This window comes from Protopterus annectens, chromosome 3.part1, assembly GCF_019279795.1.
Source record: "Protopterus annectens isolate FY-2018-M chromosome 3.part1, PAN1.0, whole genome shotgun sequence".
NCBI lineage: Eukaryota > Metazoa > Chordata > Ceratodontiformes > Protopteridae > Protopterus > Protopterus annectens.
The window spans coordinates 1,649,305,730-1,649,323,612 of record NC_056732.1 but is presented as its reverse complement, the minus strand read 5'-3'; the positions used below and the strand labels follow the sequence as shown (position 1 = coordinate 1,649,323,612).

Sequence of the window (17,883 nt, the reverse complement as noted above, 5' to 3'; positions counted from 1 at the left end):
AAAAAGCACAAGCACTGAGTTCACTATACTTATTTACGCATTTGTTTTTTTTGCAAAAAAAAAAACGGAGGTGTCATTTGATAATATGCAATTTGCCACAAAATGGCTGTTACTATCCCCAATCGTATTTATTAATAAAACTAAACAAAATCTCCAGTAACAATTAAATAAAAAGAAGCACAGACATCTGCAATGACCAACTAGCAAGCATATCATTTGAACTGCAGTATTGAAAAGTCTGTTTTTACAGTTTCAAGACACATACTAACCACATGCTTTGTATTATGAAATGTGTCTAATGAAGAGGTTTCATTACATCTTGGCTACAGAGAGATGCCTCTTCAGAACTTATGAGTATTAAATGCTTAAAAGTACATTTTGTTTTTTGTCTTCTGCTAAAAAAATTATGTTCTGCACATTTTGTCACTATTTTATTTACCACATCAACATATGGTAAAAATACAATCGTCTGACAAACAACTCATAACTGAAAATACAAAACAGAACAAGGAAGAGTACAACTGACGCATCCTCAGAATAACACTGCTTCACTACTCCTTTAATAAATTCAGATGTAAAACCATCTTGCTGTGGTGCTTAAAAATACAACTTTCCCTAAATTAACAGCGATTGTACAGTCACCAATTAGACTATAATGTATATTACAACATATGAATAGGGACCAGATGATTTATTTGTTTCCCTCTTCTCATATAATAATAATAATAATAATACAGCTTGCCCTTTCTCTAATATTCTCTTGATAATTAGCCCTTTTATCCACAATTTCGATTTACCACCAATCACACCAGAGAGTGCCTGCTGCCTATTCAATACATTCCAATGCCAATCAATACTACTTTTAATCTCTCTACTATCATTAATGAATGTGACAGGTATAGTGACACTCTCAAATCCACTCCTGTTTTTTTCTACTTAACGCAATTCCTACCACGATAAATGGAGCATATACCTTAGTTCTCCCTCTCAGAACCTCCAAAAAGGTTGCCTGCATCAGGGGCTAAGGATAACCATTTATTTTTAAACTAAACAATCTCGTCACAATTTTCCAAAAAGACAGCATCTTCTGTAGTTAATCTGGGGGCTTGAATAAACTGACACTACTATCCCTTTCTTGGTGTGAGTTGTGCACATAATTATATAATCCAGATACTTATTCCCCTTTACTTACTTCCTATGAACTTTATTGAAAAAGGTGCCAAATTCACTTTTACAAATGTTTTTATCAAAACAATTCACCCATTTTGTCCCTACATTCTCTTAAAATTTGAGATAATTAGACACTCCATTTCAGTAGATGACAAACCGTTTAACTCATTACAGTCAAGTACACATCCAGGCGTTTCTGTAGTTACCTTCTATTGTGCCTCTAGATGTCAAATATTGCTTGATCACATTTGCATTAATAATTCTAAAACCATGCTACGTACAAGTTATCAGAATATTTTACCTTGAAGCATACATGACGACAAACACAACTGTATTGATATTTGACCTCTGACAATGAATATTTGTTAGAACTATAAGGTGATAACTTCATTTTTTTTTTAAAAGCTCAAGCCACACCCACTGAGAGTTAAAGGTACACACTCAAACAAGCTGCACTGGAGAGAATGAGTTAAACTGTTCAATGGCTGAATCCCATACAATAAAAACATTCGCAATAAAACAAAGATGCACTTTACTTTCTGCACATATTCAGAAGGGAAGACATTCTCCACTTTAATCACAATCAGTTTCTACATAAACTAGATTTGCAATCCATTTAATAAAATGTAAGGAATCTTTTACCTAATGACTTTTACCAAATTAATCAGATATGGAATGTGATGTGGAGGATTGTTTGTTAGTCATTCTGGATACTGCTTCCCAATACTGTAATTTCCAAAGAAGGAGGATTAGATATGATAAGAGCTTATTTAGACAGGAAAACAGATGATCAAGTATTGAATGTTGACATGGTGTATATTATGTTACAGCTGGTATTAGGCAACAACTTTATCAGTTTGATAGAGACATGTATCATCAAGTGAGTGGTGTTCCCATGGGTGCTATAATGGCTCCCACCTATGCTAATAATTTTGGGAAGAATACAATGAGTTCCTAGACCTAGTGATTCATCTGCATTTTTTGAGAAGCCAATTAGTTGCAACATCACTCAAACAAATATCAACATCTTACTGAACACTTATAACTAGTATATCTCACAGAAAATCACACCAATTTTCAGTCATTACTCTGTCGAGACACCCAACAACAGAGCAAGAAGAATCCATTACCCTCTTCTCTCAGCAGTCACAGCTGAACACTTTGCTACCCCAAACCACATCAAACAGCTCACTGTAAAGCTGCCTTCAAAAGACAAAATACTCTTCTCGCCATATCCATACTGCTGTCATTCAAACAAGTGAGAATCAACTGTCCAAGAGATCACCTATCAAGTCATTAAACAGATAACCATAATGTATACAGTTTTAAATATATGCAATATATCAAAACTTTAAAAATCAATACTGCATTGCATATAACAAATTACTGCTTTCAAGATATCCAACAATGTAATTTAATTTTTCTTCTAATTAATAAACTCTTGAAAATAAATCACTCCATCTATCCTGATCATCAAGGATAAATTACAATTAAGTCTACCTAACTCTGTATTAAAATTCATAGTAGGTATTATTGTAGACGTCGGGTTTCAAAGGCACAACACTGAAATAGTCTTACATATCAGAAATAACTACCAAATGAGGGGAACCTATTCTTCTCAAAATATAAATACCATTTAATAGGGTTGCCTTCATTTTTATCCATCACAGTAGTATCTACATGCAGAATTTCAAGGCCACAATATCTACTGATTATAATATAAGAAAAGTTAAATGTCTAATAACTATAGTATACGAAGATTACAATTTATTTTATTTACTAGCATTTGTTTAATGGGATACTCCAATACACGTCTGACACAATTAAAAAATATGTAAGGATATGAAGTGAGATATGCCAGAGATTGTGGTGTCTCAGAATATTCCCCTGCATACCTCCAAACTGTCAGCAGTAAGGTTCCTTTGTTAATTTCCTCCACTTAGTTCCTGGCACAGCTTGTCTGGTTTATGTACGTATTCCTATGGCAGTATCTTCTTTCTCTGTTTCTTCATTGGTTTGGTCTTTATAATATTGCCTGCCAATTTATAAATACAACATCCCATATAATTATTACTATTCTCGTTAGTGGTTTGCTTCCAATACTCTAATTTCTCTGTACCCCTTTGTTCTGTCATCTTTTTACACTTTGATGTACATTATTCTGATTGCTTTACATATGTTAGCCTCAACTGCATACCTTTGATGCCTTTAGATAGGATAGTTCTTCTCTCCACTGTTCTACAACAGGAATCAACTTATCCTATTTTACACCTTCTCTTTTCCATTCCCAAATTAATTCCTTTAACTCTGTACATATTACCATCCATAACTTTTCCTCTGGTGAATAAAAGTATTCCTGGCCTATGTACTGAACCAAAGGAAGTAAAAATATTTCCACTCCCTTTACATTACCATCTATGTCCATGGACATTTAGTCTTCTTAAGGTCATCTGCTTGGTATCTTTTCTACAATATACTTAGCCACTGCAACATTTTATATATATATATATATATATATATATATATATATATATATATATATATATATATATATATATATATATATATATGGGTCACCTTCATTTGACTGAAACTCATTTGACTGACAAGTAATACATGCAGTGCACTTTAAGGCAAATAACAGGGATATGTCCTCTTCCCCAATGCAGTGCAACCCTGGAGTTAGTATATATAGTTGGGGGGGGTGAAGACCCCCACCTATTTTGGTTCAAATTCTGTACTTTTTGTGTTATATTGTTCTTTAAAACCAAACTAGGTGGGGGCTGCACCCTCCACACCTCCCCTAACTATATATACTAACTCCAGGGTCGCACTACACTGGGAAAGAGGACATATCCCTGTTATTTGCCTTACAGTGCACTGCAAGTACTAGCTATCAGTCAAATGAGTTTCAGTCAAATAAAGGTGACCCATATTTTATATATATATATATATATATATATATATATATATATATATATATACACACACAGACACACACACACACACACACACACACACACACATATATATATGTGTGTGTGTGTTGTGTATATATATATATATATATATATATATATATATATATATATATATGTGTGTGTGTGTGTGTGTATATATATATATATATATATGTGTGTGTGTGTGTGTGTGTATATATATATATATATATATATATATATATATATATATATATTTATATATATATATCTATGGGTCTACTACGGTTGACTGAAAACTCACTTGACTGAAAATGAAATTACTAGGACCACTTCACTGAAAGCTCACTTGACTGAAACTCATTTTGTTGAAAGTTATAAATGGCCTTTTCCCCACTGTAGTGCAACCCTGGAGTTAGTATATAAAGTAAGGGGGAGGGTGAAGCCCCCCACATATCTTGGTTATATATTCTCTTTTGGAAACAGTTATTTATTGTACTTGTAAGTATCACTGTGTATTGTTTAAAATGTTTATAATATGCCCCCCACACCCCCCCTTACTTTATATATATATATATATATATATATATATATATGGGTCCCCTTCAGTAGATCGAACATATAACAAGTTCGAACCTCATATGGCTGAGACCACATGTTCAAACTTGTAAATGTTCGATCGGACTAAATGGAGATCTCCGTACAGTGCGGAATGGGAAGATTTCCCTTTGCCACAATGTAGCGATCTCGGAGTAGGTATATTTAAGTAAGGGGGTGTGGGGGTGCAGCGGGGTGTTGCCCCCCTGCAACAGACATTTAATTTTGTTTTTTGTTGTTTTTTTTCTTTTTTTACTTCATAGTACGAACTATTACAAGTTCAAAAATATGGTCTCGGTCATATGTGGTTTGAACTTGTAATATGTTTGATCTACTAATGTAGATCCATATATATATATATATATATATATACATATATATATATATATATATATATATATATATATACTGCTCAGCCAATTCATGTGTCAGTAAACAGTTTACCACTATAGCCTTTAACTTCATTTATTTTATATCCTGCAGAGATACGAAACTCTCAAAATGTTTCATAACATTGAAATGTCCTTTTCTGGATTTATCAAGTACTAAATAATATCAGGTGTGAATATAGCTAACGTTACCTATCATGCTAGTTATATCCTTGAATTTGTGAGTCCTTTATTTTCTTTGACAAAAGCTCTATGTATAAAGCAATAACAAAAAGGAAAGAGATCACCCCTGCCTGTATCTTCTGTACAAATACAGCTTGTTGAAAAAGAACATTTCCACTTCAGTTCTTGACTCTGCGCTATCATATATCCTCCTAATTAACCCTATTATTCTGTCAGGGAATGCAAATGCTTCCATTACCCTACTCATACAATCCCAGCTTATTCTACTGACTGCTTTCTCTACATGAAGAACCACCAGCTATAGTAGCATTTCATTGCACACTACTTCCATCTGGATCATCATTGCTCTATTAAAGTTGTCAAATGTTTGACTACCCAACACAAAACCACAATGATCCATATCTAGCAATATGGCAACACCCTTGTCATTTTCTTAGCAAATATAGACAAAGTTTATAATCATGGTTGAAAATTGAAATTGGTCTACATGAAGCTGCATCCGATGGGTCTTTAAACTCTTTGGGTAATACAGTCACCACAGTTTCCTTCCAAAAAAGATGGTATTGTCTCTACTTTCAAAACATTGCCAAACAAAACCTTTATCACTTTCTTCTCTTCTAGCTTCTAAAAACACCATCTGTTCCAGAAGACTTCCCTGCTGATTGATTGTACATCACCACTTCATCTCACCCCTTCCTATTTTAGCTATTAACTGCTGAGACTCAACTTCCTCTAACTTTGACATAGTTAGGTCTTCCAGGAATACTTTCATTTCTGATGTTTTGGTTTCCCCTTTCCTTTTTATAGAATTTCCAAAATATCTCCAATACCTTTATATGATCATGGGTATGTTTTCTTGTCCAGGGCTCCCTACGTTTGGCAACAATCCTTTCTACCTTCTATTGCGCAATCTGTAGTGCTTAAGAGTTATTGTGCTTTGGATTTGCAATCAAAAGATATTTGATTACAATCATTATTCATAAAGCTAAGGTACCCAAACTTTCATTTCCAGTAGCTTGTTTTCTAATATTGAAGATATGTTAATAGTTTCTAGTCTTTTTTCCAACCATAATGCACTTTCTTTTAATCTTACCTTAAAGCCTAATAATTTAATACACTGTAATAGACTTCCAGCATATATAGTTAAAATCAAAAATTTTAGAGAATAGATTTAAATACCTTTCTGGAATTTAATAATTATGGTAAAGTTGCACATGTTATTTTGTGGGCTTTGTTAAATGGTAAAATTACAAATTGGTATATATGTAAAAAACGAAGGAATGGGATTGAGAACTAAATGTTTTACAGTCTAAAATAGATAATTTAAAGTTATCTATAAAACCAAATAAGACAGTGAATTTAGAAATGAAAAAGTTAAATATAAAATATGTTGAAATTCTAATTCACAAGGTATCTATTAATTTAGAAAAACTAAAATTACAGTCTTAGGTTCATAGGATGGTACTAGGCTATTGGCCCTAGGGTCTATACAAGCCTAGCCATAACAATTCCCTGAATATTTCTTCCCACAATATTTACTTCCCTGGACCCCTGTCTAGCAGGGTGACTGACAGGAAATTCACCCCAGGGATCACATCTCCCATCCAATCGTCAAGGTTCCTTTTGAAGAGGGCCAAGGAGGTGCTCTGCTTGACATGTATGGGCAGTCTATTCCAGAGTATGGGGAGTCTCTGGGTCAGGAACCTATCCCTCCAGCATGTTTTGTTCATTGTGATGACAAGGTTTAGATCCCTGGAGCGTGTGGCTCAGAGGGATTGGGATTTCTTTAAGTGGAGCATGTCCAACAGCTCAGGGTTTGACATGGCCCTGTATGTTATGCAGAGATCGCCTCTGAGTAGGCGATATGCCACAGAGTATAGTTGGAGTTTTTTTTAGACGGTCAGCATAGGGCATCTGCTTTAGGCCTGTGATTTTTTAGTGAGGTATGTCTGCAGCCTTTCCAGCTGTTGCAGATGTCTTGTGAGGTACATACCAAACAGGGCATTGTACTCTATAATGGGTGTAATGAGGGATGAGTACAGTGGGGCAATGAGCTCCTTTTTTCTGGATGAAAAGCCCTTAGTGATGAGGTGTGCCACATAGAAGGATTTCCTGACTATTGTGGCGATATGGTTATTGAAGGCGAGACCACTGTCCACCTGTGTCCCTAAGTCTCTCATCACACTTTCAGTGTTTAGTGTACTGCCACCTATGTGGTAATTCATGGGTACATGTTTTTTCTCAAAGGGGATAACTATACATTTCTTGGAATTAAGCTTGAGTGCATGGCTCTGGCACCAAGCATCTGTTTCTGTAAGGCCCTTTTGTAGAATATCCACATCATTTAGGGATTCAATAATGGCTCCCAGTTTGGAGTCATCTGCAAACTTTGTTAGCCAGAGTCCCTTAGTGTTGGCCTGTACTTCAGAGAAGTAGATGCCAAACAAGAGCGGTCCCAGGACTGAACCCTGAGGTACTCCCCTTGTCACTTGTTTAGAGCTGGATATGGAGCCGGCTACTTTTATAGTCTGGGTTCTGTCAGTAAGCCAGTTGGCAACCCATCGAGTGACATAGGGATTTATGCCCAGCTTAGTAAGTTTATATATGATTCCAGAGTGGGGGATGGTGTTGAAGGCCTTGGCAAGGTCCAGATAAGCTGTGTGGTCCGCCTTACCCTCATCCACAGCTCTAGAGACTGATTCGAAGAAGTCAATCAGGTTCAGGAGACAAGATCGGCCCTTCACGAACCCAAACTGGGTGGGGTCCAGTGTTTGAAGGTTGCCAATGTCTTTGTTTATAAGTTCCATGAGAATGAGTTCCATGCCCTTGCAGATCAGGCTTGTCAAACTGATGGGGCGGTAGTTCCCAGGATCCAAAGTGGATCCCCCCTTTTGGAGTGGGATAAATGCAGCTGTGCGCCACTCAGTGGGCACGAAGCCTGAGGTGAGGCTATGATTAAACATGGCACTTAGGTGAGGTGCCAGTTCATTTTGTAGTTCATGTAGTACACAACCCGGGATGCCAGCTGGTCCCATGGATGCTTTATTCTTAGCTTTGGAGACTGCGGTTTCTACCAGTGTGGCCGTGATTACTGGTATTTGGCAATCTTTTGATATTGAGATGGACCCTTTAGGGGGTGAGAGGTGGGTGAAGTTTGCACTAAATCGATCTGCCAGTATATTGGCAATATCCTTGGGATCAGTATATTTAATGCCATTCCGTTGCAGCTCAGAAGAGATCTGAGCATTGCCATTTAGATTCTTGACATAACTATAGAATGCCTTGTGGCTGTCTTTGGAATCTTTGGCAATTTTATTTTCGTAACTAGCTTTGGAGGATTTTATGAGGGATCTCAGCTTCTTACTGAGGCTGGTAAGGGAGTTTTTTGCATCCTGGGATTTTCCTCTTTTCTGCAACAGTTTCTTCCTTCTGTTGTATAGTTTGTTTATGGCAGGAGACCACCAGATTGGCTTCCTTTTTTTGGAGGAGCGCGTCTTGGTTCTATTTGGGATGGCACGATTCATGCACGAGTGAATGTGCTTGTGTAGGATTCAGCAGTTGAACATTCGGCTCCCGTTTGCATGGGTGTCATGAAGTTTGTCACTTCTGACTTGAGTAGCATGAAGTTGGCTTTGAAGAAGTTTTTTACGGAGGTTTCTGTACTGGGGGTGGGGGTGCAATGTGGATGCCAAGGGTGATTTGCTTATGGTCAGATCTGACCAATGAGGGGGTGACCACTGGTGTGGAGCATCTATCTCCCATGTTGGCAATGACCATGTCTAGGATATTGGAGCCCTTGGTGGGACAATGAATTAGTTGATCCAGTGCGTTGGAATTTATGAATTTCAAGAACCGTTGGGAAAAGGTGTTGGTACTCAAGTAGTTTTCCCAGTTAATGGCTGGGTAGTTAAAAATCACCCAGTATTAGGGTGTTTGGTTGTATCTTAATATTTCCAGTATGTTTAGAAATGTGTAGTGAAAATCTTGGGGCATGGTGGGGGATCTGTAGCAAGCTACAATTTGGATTGCAGTCTTACCTAGTGTTAGTTGCACCTGGAGAATTTCAGATGCACTGTGTTGGGCAACTAGCCTGGAGGTGTGAATATCCTTCGTGAATATGGACATTCCACCACCTTTAGTGTTTTGGTCTTGGTTTGGCAGCCAAAAAGTGTGGTAAGAGTTGTAGCCTGACACTGCAGAGGTGCTCCCCTGGAGCCATGAACCAGGTCTCAGTTACTGCACAGATATCGATGTTCTCCATTTTTAGGAGTGCCTTGAGAGAGTGCATTTTGAGATTTAGACTTCTAGTATTGAGTAGCATTACCTTCAGATTTTGCAAGCTTGTATCTGTTACGGTGGTGGTTTTGACTTTGAACCTTGCCTAAAAAGGCACTCTAGGGGTGGGCAAGAGCTTTAGCCAGTAACCTGAATCCCAGGGTGACAGGTGCAGACCATCTCTAGCAAAGCATCGTGGTTTGTCAATCATGTCGTACCAGGCAGACAGATACTGGATCCCCTTTGAATGACACCAGAAGCTTAGCCAATTGTTGAAGTCATTCATTTTGTCCTTATACTGTGGTATCATTCTGGGTGAAGGCAGGATGCTACTCAGGGCTAGGGTCATACCTGCCAGGGCCACATGATCCGAGAGCTCTTCCATGTCTCTTTTCATGTAGTCTAGAGAGGTATGTCTCAAATCATTCACTCCAACATGGACAATGACAGAGTCATATTTGTACTTTTTGTGGAGTGACATGAGTGCATGCATTATGTGGCAGATCCTGGCACCTGACAGGCAGCTGACTGTAATTTTCTTCTTGTTCAGCCTGGTGAGTGGGACATCAGTGTGCCTGACTACAGAGTCACCTATGACTAAAGTGTTGGGTACGTTGTCTTGCCTTAGGGGCTGTTGTTGAGTAGCACACTGGTGTTATGAGCTATGCATCACTTTGGTTGTGACTGGTGTTTGTTTGCGTTTCAGCTTCGGCGGTCCTTGTTGCTTGGGCAGGTTAATGTCAAGGGGCTTCTGCATATGTGGGTTTAGTGTTGCTATGTGTGGGTGTTGATGGTGTGGGTTTAGAAAGGCTATGTGTTGCTTGAGGTGTGGTGCAGGTGTTAACCTTCTCCTCTTGACTGTCTAGCACAATCTTGGCTGGTGAGAGCTTTGCTTCCAGTTTGGCCACGTAAGTGCATCTCTCACAGGTTGTAGTGTTGGGTGGTAGGAGGAGAGGGTTGTCTGTGTACATGAGATAGTTGCTGCATTGCCCTAGTATGCCCAGATTCATCAGGTGGACAGGAGAAATCACCGGAAGCTGACCCTTGGACATGCCTGTTTAGGTGATTTTTTTGTGAAGTACAAGAGCTGTTTTCCCTTACCTATACAAGGTACTTTGCAATTATTGGCTGTTTAGTGGCTACGATTAATTTCTGCTTATTAACAAGGAGAGTTGAGTGCTTGTGTCAGTTTAAGGCTTCCTAGTGCTTTTAAGCAGGTTCTAGAGCAAGTGCTAGTCACAGTGGCTCAGATTTTAGTGTTACTACTGAGAAACCAACTAGTTCTAAGGGAAACTTTAAAGAGCAGACTTTCTGGCACCTGGAATAGTTTAACTGTAGTCCCGCTGTGCTGCACAATGCAAAAAATGCGCAAACACACACATTTTTAAGCCAAAAAGCTGAAAGGGATAGAAATCAGCCCAAAAAGGCTAATACAATTACAATTTCAGAGCTGGAAAACACTTCTTTAGTGTTTGATAGGCAGTACAATGCTCACCACTCCCACTGGCAAGCAGTAGGACTTCCCTTTACCACAGCAAGGTCTGGATAGCTCTGAACACAAAAAATAAAGTCCTGAAACCAGCAAAGCCTGGGATCTGGACTATACTCACTAGGAAAGGCGGGAAACAAGCAAACAAATTTACCAATTAACCAGTAAAAGCTAAAAACTGAGCCCCATTCCAGCAGTCTTCGATCAGTCAAGTTCTAACTGCACACTCCTGCCGCTAGGGTGCGGGGGAAGCTTCTCCGAAAAAAGATGGCCTGGATTAGTGCTCAAGTTATACAAATAAAACTAGATTCAGCAGGTCTGAATCTAGTTTATTCTACAGCAAACAGGGTGTACCAATTTCAGAAATAAGCAGTTCAAATAAGCAGGCACAATAAGCCTTTAACCAGAAATTCCCAGCTCAGAAGGGCAGAATCTAGCCTCTCCTCCCACAAGAGTGCAGACCACAAACCTTCTTAATGTAAAATAACTGGCCTGAAGCCAAAGTGCTTAAACAAGAACAATACACTTTTAGAATAACAGACACTGGGCCTTCAATCTGCAATTCCCAATTTAGAAGGACGTAAGCTACCTGTCCTGCCACAACAGTGCAGACCACCAACCTTCTTAATGTAAAACAACCAGTCTGCAGCCCAAGTGCTTAACCAAAAGCCTTAGAATAACAGTTACAATTTAATCAGGCTACTACCAAGTAGTGATAAATGCAGCATAATAAATACAACTGAGTACTTTTAAGAAGAGGCAAAACAAAATAATGTAATAAAGTAGGAAGAAACACAAATACAGTAAAAGCAAATGAATAAAGTGCAAAATTTTTTTTGTTAGTAAAGTGCAAGGAGAGAGGAAGGAGGGGGCAGAAATAATTCAAGGTTAAGAACCTAAGTGGGTTGGCCTTCTCGAATGTTCTCTCTGGATTAAGTAGAGTGAACACTAGACTGGGAGGGGTGTCCCACATCAAATTTACAGTAGGGACGGGCAACTGCCAAGTCACCAACTATAAAACCACCACAAAAATAGGGTGGGGGAGGGGAAAAACAGTTTCAGAACAGACGAGAAGCAGAAAACAGTGCCAGAAAATATATAAATATTTCAGTCAGGCTATAAAATAGTTCAGTCAGGCCAAATTAATACAATGTAGAACTCTGAAAGGTTAAAATGCGTCAAGCAATAAAATAGTTCAGTTAGGCCAAATTAATACAATGCAGAACTCTGAAAGGTTAAAATGCAAAGAAAATATACTTATTAATCAGCGATATATTCCCAGATTGTTTAGGGATCACACATCAGCAGTTTATAACAGTGTACAAAGGAAGTAAAATTGCAGGATTTATCTTATTCAATAAATCCTGCAAGTTTACATAGGTTATTTATTAGATCAAAGAAAATGAATAACTTAAATCACATTATGGAAATTTCACATAAATCTGATAATACGAATAAAACAGAGACAGACTTAATGGACATACTGGAGTGTTATAGGAAATGTTATGAACAGATTAATAATAAAATTAGTAACTTAAATAACTTTTAATAGACAGCTTTTTAAAAGATAATATTCATTACAAGTTAACTAAAGAACAAATTACCAGAACTGATAAGTCATTTTCTTTAAAAGAAATAAAAGATCAAATGAAAAACTAAAGAATAATAAGGCTCCAGGTCTAGATGGTATAATTCCAGAGATGTACCAGTTAATACCTGATAAAGCAATAATTATTTTGTTAAAAGCTTTTGAGGAAATTAAATCTTTCACTGTTCCCCCAACTTGAAGATTTTCTCTTATTTCACCTATATTAAAACTTGATAAAGATCAAACACTATGCTCCTCATGTCATCCTACTTCACTTTTAAATGCTGATTACAAGATGTTTATGTCTATACTAGTGAACAGAACTGATTTTATATTAGCAAGAATAATTAATGATGATCAAACTGGATTTATGTTAAATAGGAAAGTACAAGATATTAATAGACCAACTACTTTTAATAGATTTTGCCAATAAAAACAAAAAAAGAACTTTCAATTATTAGTCTAGATGTTGATAAAGCTTTTGTTTCAGTGAACTGGTCTTATTTATATAAAGTGCTTAAACATTTTTCAATAGCGTTTATAAATGTATTACTAAGCTCTACAATAGCTCTTATTCAGTCATCAAAATTGGTTCTTTTCTTTCTAGAGCATTCAATATTCTAAAAGTTACCAAACAAGGATGTCCTTTGTCACCTTTGTTATTTGCATTAGTTATAGAACCCTTTGCAAATTATATTAGATCAAATGAAAATATTAAAGGCTTTTCAATAGATGATAATTATGTCTCAAAAATGTAACTTTCTGCAGACAGTTTACTCACCACTGGTAATTTAGAAATATCATTGACATATATAGTTGATTCCATGAAATGTTTTGAAGAGAATTCAAGTTTAGCCTTTAATCATCTTAAGACTAATGCTTCACTAATTAATAAAAAATAAATAATTCTGTTAAAAACATAGTTATTTTAAGTGGAATAATACACAAATTAAATATCTTGGAATTATAACATTTAATTGCAAGGAATTAGTGTCAGTAAATTTTAAAACTAAGAATATAATTACTCAATTAACTAATTGGAATACATTCTTTTTCACCATGGAAGATCATCTTTCTTTAATTAAAATGGTACTGCTACCTAAAATCTTGTTTTGTATTTAATCACTAATTTTAACCCCTTCTAAAATTTCTTCTTAAACTTCTTTGATGTTTGAATAAACCATGGATATCATTTGAATGGCATACAAAAAGTTGGGGGAAAGGAGGTATTGGCTTTCCAAACACTGAATTATATGCTACTTCAGTGATCATTAAAATAGTAGTTCAATAGCTTAATTCATTGTACGAGTCCAAGTGGAAGTTTATTCATGAAGGATTTTATTTATTAATAATAAATATAATGTAGAGACTCATACACAGATTGTGTTTTACAAATTTTATTGGATATTAAAATATTTTTGTATAAATGGAGGTAATAACTTTCTTTCCACTCTTTTAATTACATCCTATCTTCATTTAAGAAGTTTATGTTTTCTAATTACATGCTTAAAATATTATGTTTTTGTTGTTTCTTATAGCATATACAAATGAATATTCAGCAACACAAAATTTTAGATTTTAAAAATAGCAGCATAATCTTTTGGCATAAATTCCTAAATGGTAATCAAATACATTCAGCAGATTTTTTTTCTTGGTAGTACAGTTTAGAAATGAACAACTGGTTGTTTTTACAAATTTCTAAGGAATTTGTATAAGTGATAAAATAAAAATATTATATGATTAATTTATAAAATCCGTTCCTAAAACTTTAGAATTTTTAATTAAAATTAATAGTAATTTAATATGTAAAAAAATCACACTTCTCTATGATGTATAGAATTATTAGAACTTATTCTACAAAAAGCAATACCTGCGGTGGTGGTACTGCGGTAGCGTTGTGGCCTCACAGTAAGACGTCTTGTTCGATTCTCAGCTAGAGCGTCTTCTGTGTGGAGACATGCGTGAATGGGCGTACCTTCGTTGAAGGTTGTGCGTCAGGGCCGGCAACTCGTCACGTAAAAATCTACTGCTAATCATTAGCGGACCAGAGTTCCGCTGTGGCGACGCCTAACCAGGAAAAGTCGAAAGACACAACATTCTACAAAAACCAATAATGATTTTTTTCTGAAGAAAATAGATAAAGCAATATTAAAATCTGCAGATACATCTACTTTTCACTATACAAAAAACTTTTCACTTGGAAATATTTGCAATCAACATATATCATGGGTGGCACAGTGGTGCAGCAGTTAACATTATCGCCTCAGTGCAAGAGGTTCTCCGGTTCGATTCTCAGCTGGGGTGCCTTCTGTGCTGAGGTTACATGTTCTCCCTGCGTTTGCGTGGGTTTCCTCCGGGTACTCTGGTTTTCTCCCACATTCTAAAGACACGCGATTGGAGCATTTCTCCCTCGGCCTCCACTGAAAATAGGCTCTGTAGAACCTAGCTGGACTTTGCCTGTCAACAAATGTTAAATAAAAAATAAATAAATAAATATCAATTTGTGGAGATGTGGTGTCACTTTGGATGCAGGACTGGTACATTTGATGTTAGAATATAAGATACTATCTCCTTTTTGGATATAGTTTAATAATTTTAGTCAAGCATTGTGGTCAGATAGATGAAGTATTTCTAATCCCTTGATTTTATTTAATGCTCTAATTCTAGAAATTATACCAATAATGCAAGTGCCTCTTCTTTGGTCTAAGTTAGCTATAGCTAGGAAAGTAATCACAAACAACTGGAAAAGTAAATCTACCCCATTATTTATAGAATTTATAAACTTAGCTAAAAGTGTCTGTAAGAATGAACCATCAACTATTAAGATGATAACCTCTAATGTCACACATCTATACAAATCTTGGCTTAAACTAAGATTTACTTGAAAAATATTAATGGTTTAATTGTCTTATAGGATAATCTTAGTTATGAACTATCGTAAGTAGTTATATGGATATTAAGTTCTAAGCTTTTATTGTTATTGTTAAAATTTTAATAAAAAGATTTAAAAAAAAGATATTTGATTAACAACCTTCTAAATGCATGAATACTATCCAAATATTCCCTTATTTCTCCTTTAGCATTCAACAGTTGCTCCACTTTATTTCTGTGAAATCCCACTTCTTCTGCAGTACTTTAACCTTTGACAATGCCGCTAAATAATTCTTAAGTCTTTCCAATATTCCCTTTTCTCTTATTTCTACCATATTTTACACTCAAATGTCATTTTATTCCACTCTGTAACAATCCATTCTAAAGAAATATATTCCCTAATAACTCTTGAATAATTTCCATTACCTATTCCTTAAATTCATCTCTCACAAAAAAGTAGGAAAGCACCAGTATCCCAATTTTATTTGCAGGGGCTAAGGATATGTGGGAAGGTATCAAGCAGATTAAACATTCATGCTCCTGGGAAATATAATGTCTAACCAGTCTAGCCCAGTTAATGTACACAGGGGAACAGTATGTAAATTTTGAGTTCTTGCTAGTACACTCACATCATCCATTATATTCTCATATATTTTTAGAAATCTATGCTCTTTGTTATATTTCCTCTTCTATGTCTCCCTGATATATCCTCACAGCTGCAGAGTTACAATCCCCAATAATAAATAACATTCCCCGCTGAAAGCTACTTTCTCCCAAAAATTTCTTAAGCTCCATAATAGTAGTTTTAGGAAGACTATAAATACGTACCAGTGAAATCCTCCTTCCTTGTCAGTAATCCCTTATTACCACACATCTACCACTATTTTTCTTTTCTTCTTCAACTATCACTATTTCAAGCCCAGATCTACTCTGAAGTGATTTTCTTGCCAGCAACATGCTCATATCTGTCCAAATGTGTCTCTTGTAACATTGTTATTTGCACACTACACTTCTTTATTTCTAACATGTGTACTGAATTATCACTTAAGACACAGGCAACCATGCATTTATATAAAAGAAGACAAACCATGTTAACATGTTCATAGTTGCAAACATTACATATCACATACATGTTTTATACAATTATCATCAACCCAACACTACATCAGCTGTTCAATTCCTGCCTTCTCTTAAACCTCACTTCTCCTCCAAAGCATTCTGCATATATTATTCCCACAATTTCCATTTTTCTTTGTGGCTTGCTGCTTCCCATTTCTAAAGATCCCACTTTCAGTTCTTTTATCTCTGCTACAATATTCACTACTTCAAGTACAGTTGGTTTAGACTTTGAGTTCCATTTTCTAGCAATTGCTTTTTTTGGCAGCCACCAAAATTACATTTAACAAGTCCGTACTATGTCTAGGTAATTCACATCTTGTATACCAGCTCAAAAACTCATTTCCTTACTGACATCCACTAGCTCATAGAATACTTTTGACAGATAACTCCATAGGGATTTTTTAAAGTCTGCCAACTCATTAAACTCCCAAAACATATGCTCCCAGTTACTTCTTTCTTCACCACGCCTCCAAAATTTGCACTCTACCTGAAGAAAACTTTTTGGAGTCTGTTTGAGGTATAACAATAACTGCAAACACTTCCAAGCAAACATCCTAAATCTTTTAGACTTTGTTGCATATTTGGGAGCCATACATATATCCTCCCATTGTTTCCTTGTGAATTGCTTATCCAATCACTTTTCCCAATTTTTTCAAACCTCCTCTGATTGATTCCTATAGTTATTGTGCAATATTTTATATGCCCTACTGATTATCCATTTTTAACTGCAGGGTCTATTAAGATTCAACTAAGACTCAAACACAGCAGGCTGTTCACTTAGGATCTTCCAATCTCTTTCTCATTGCCTTAACTCTGATATCAGTCCTGATAGGGAAGGCAGTTTCTAGCCTGCAGTCCAAATGTCTTCTTGGCCTTTTCCCATTCTATAATTTTTCCCTCTCTAGTTATTTGCTCATAATACCTTGGTCCTTTTGCCAGTTTTTCCAGTAAATTCCAGACCCTCTTGCCTATTCTCTGCATCCCTAATTACAGTTATCTCAGCAGAATCTTTCTCCATTCTCATGTTGACTTAGTTCTTAAAATACTTTCTGCTACTTTATGAATATAATAATCTGTATGGTTGTTGTTTATTCCCTTAAAGACCTGAATCCAAAATCCCACTCTCTCATTATTTCTTGGATTTCCCCCTACTTCATCATCATCCCTTTCCACTTTGAATTATAGCTGTATAGGAGCCTTAACTGTCTTCCTCTAAAACATCCCTTCAAATCAGGTACTTCTAAACCACCTTGTTCTATTGGA

The 17,883-nt window shown here is 36.2% G+C and overlaps 1 protein-coding gene across 1 annotated transcript in view; it reads right to left on the bottom strand.

Annotated features, from left to right (window-relative positions):
- Window positions 1-17,883, bottom strand: part of ANKIB1 (ankyrin repeat and IBR domain containing 1) — a 2,275,843-nt gene that overhangs the window by 272,277 nt on the left and 1,985,683 nt on the right. The gene's annotated exons all lie outside the window — the stretch shown is intronic.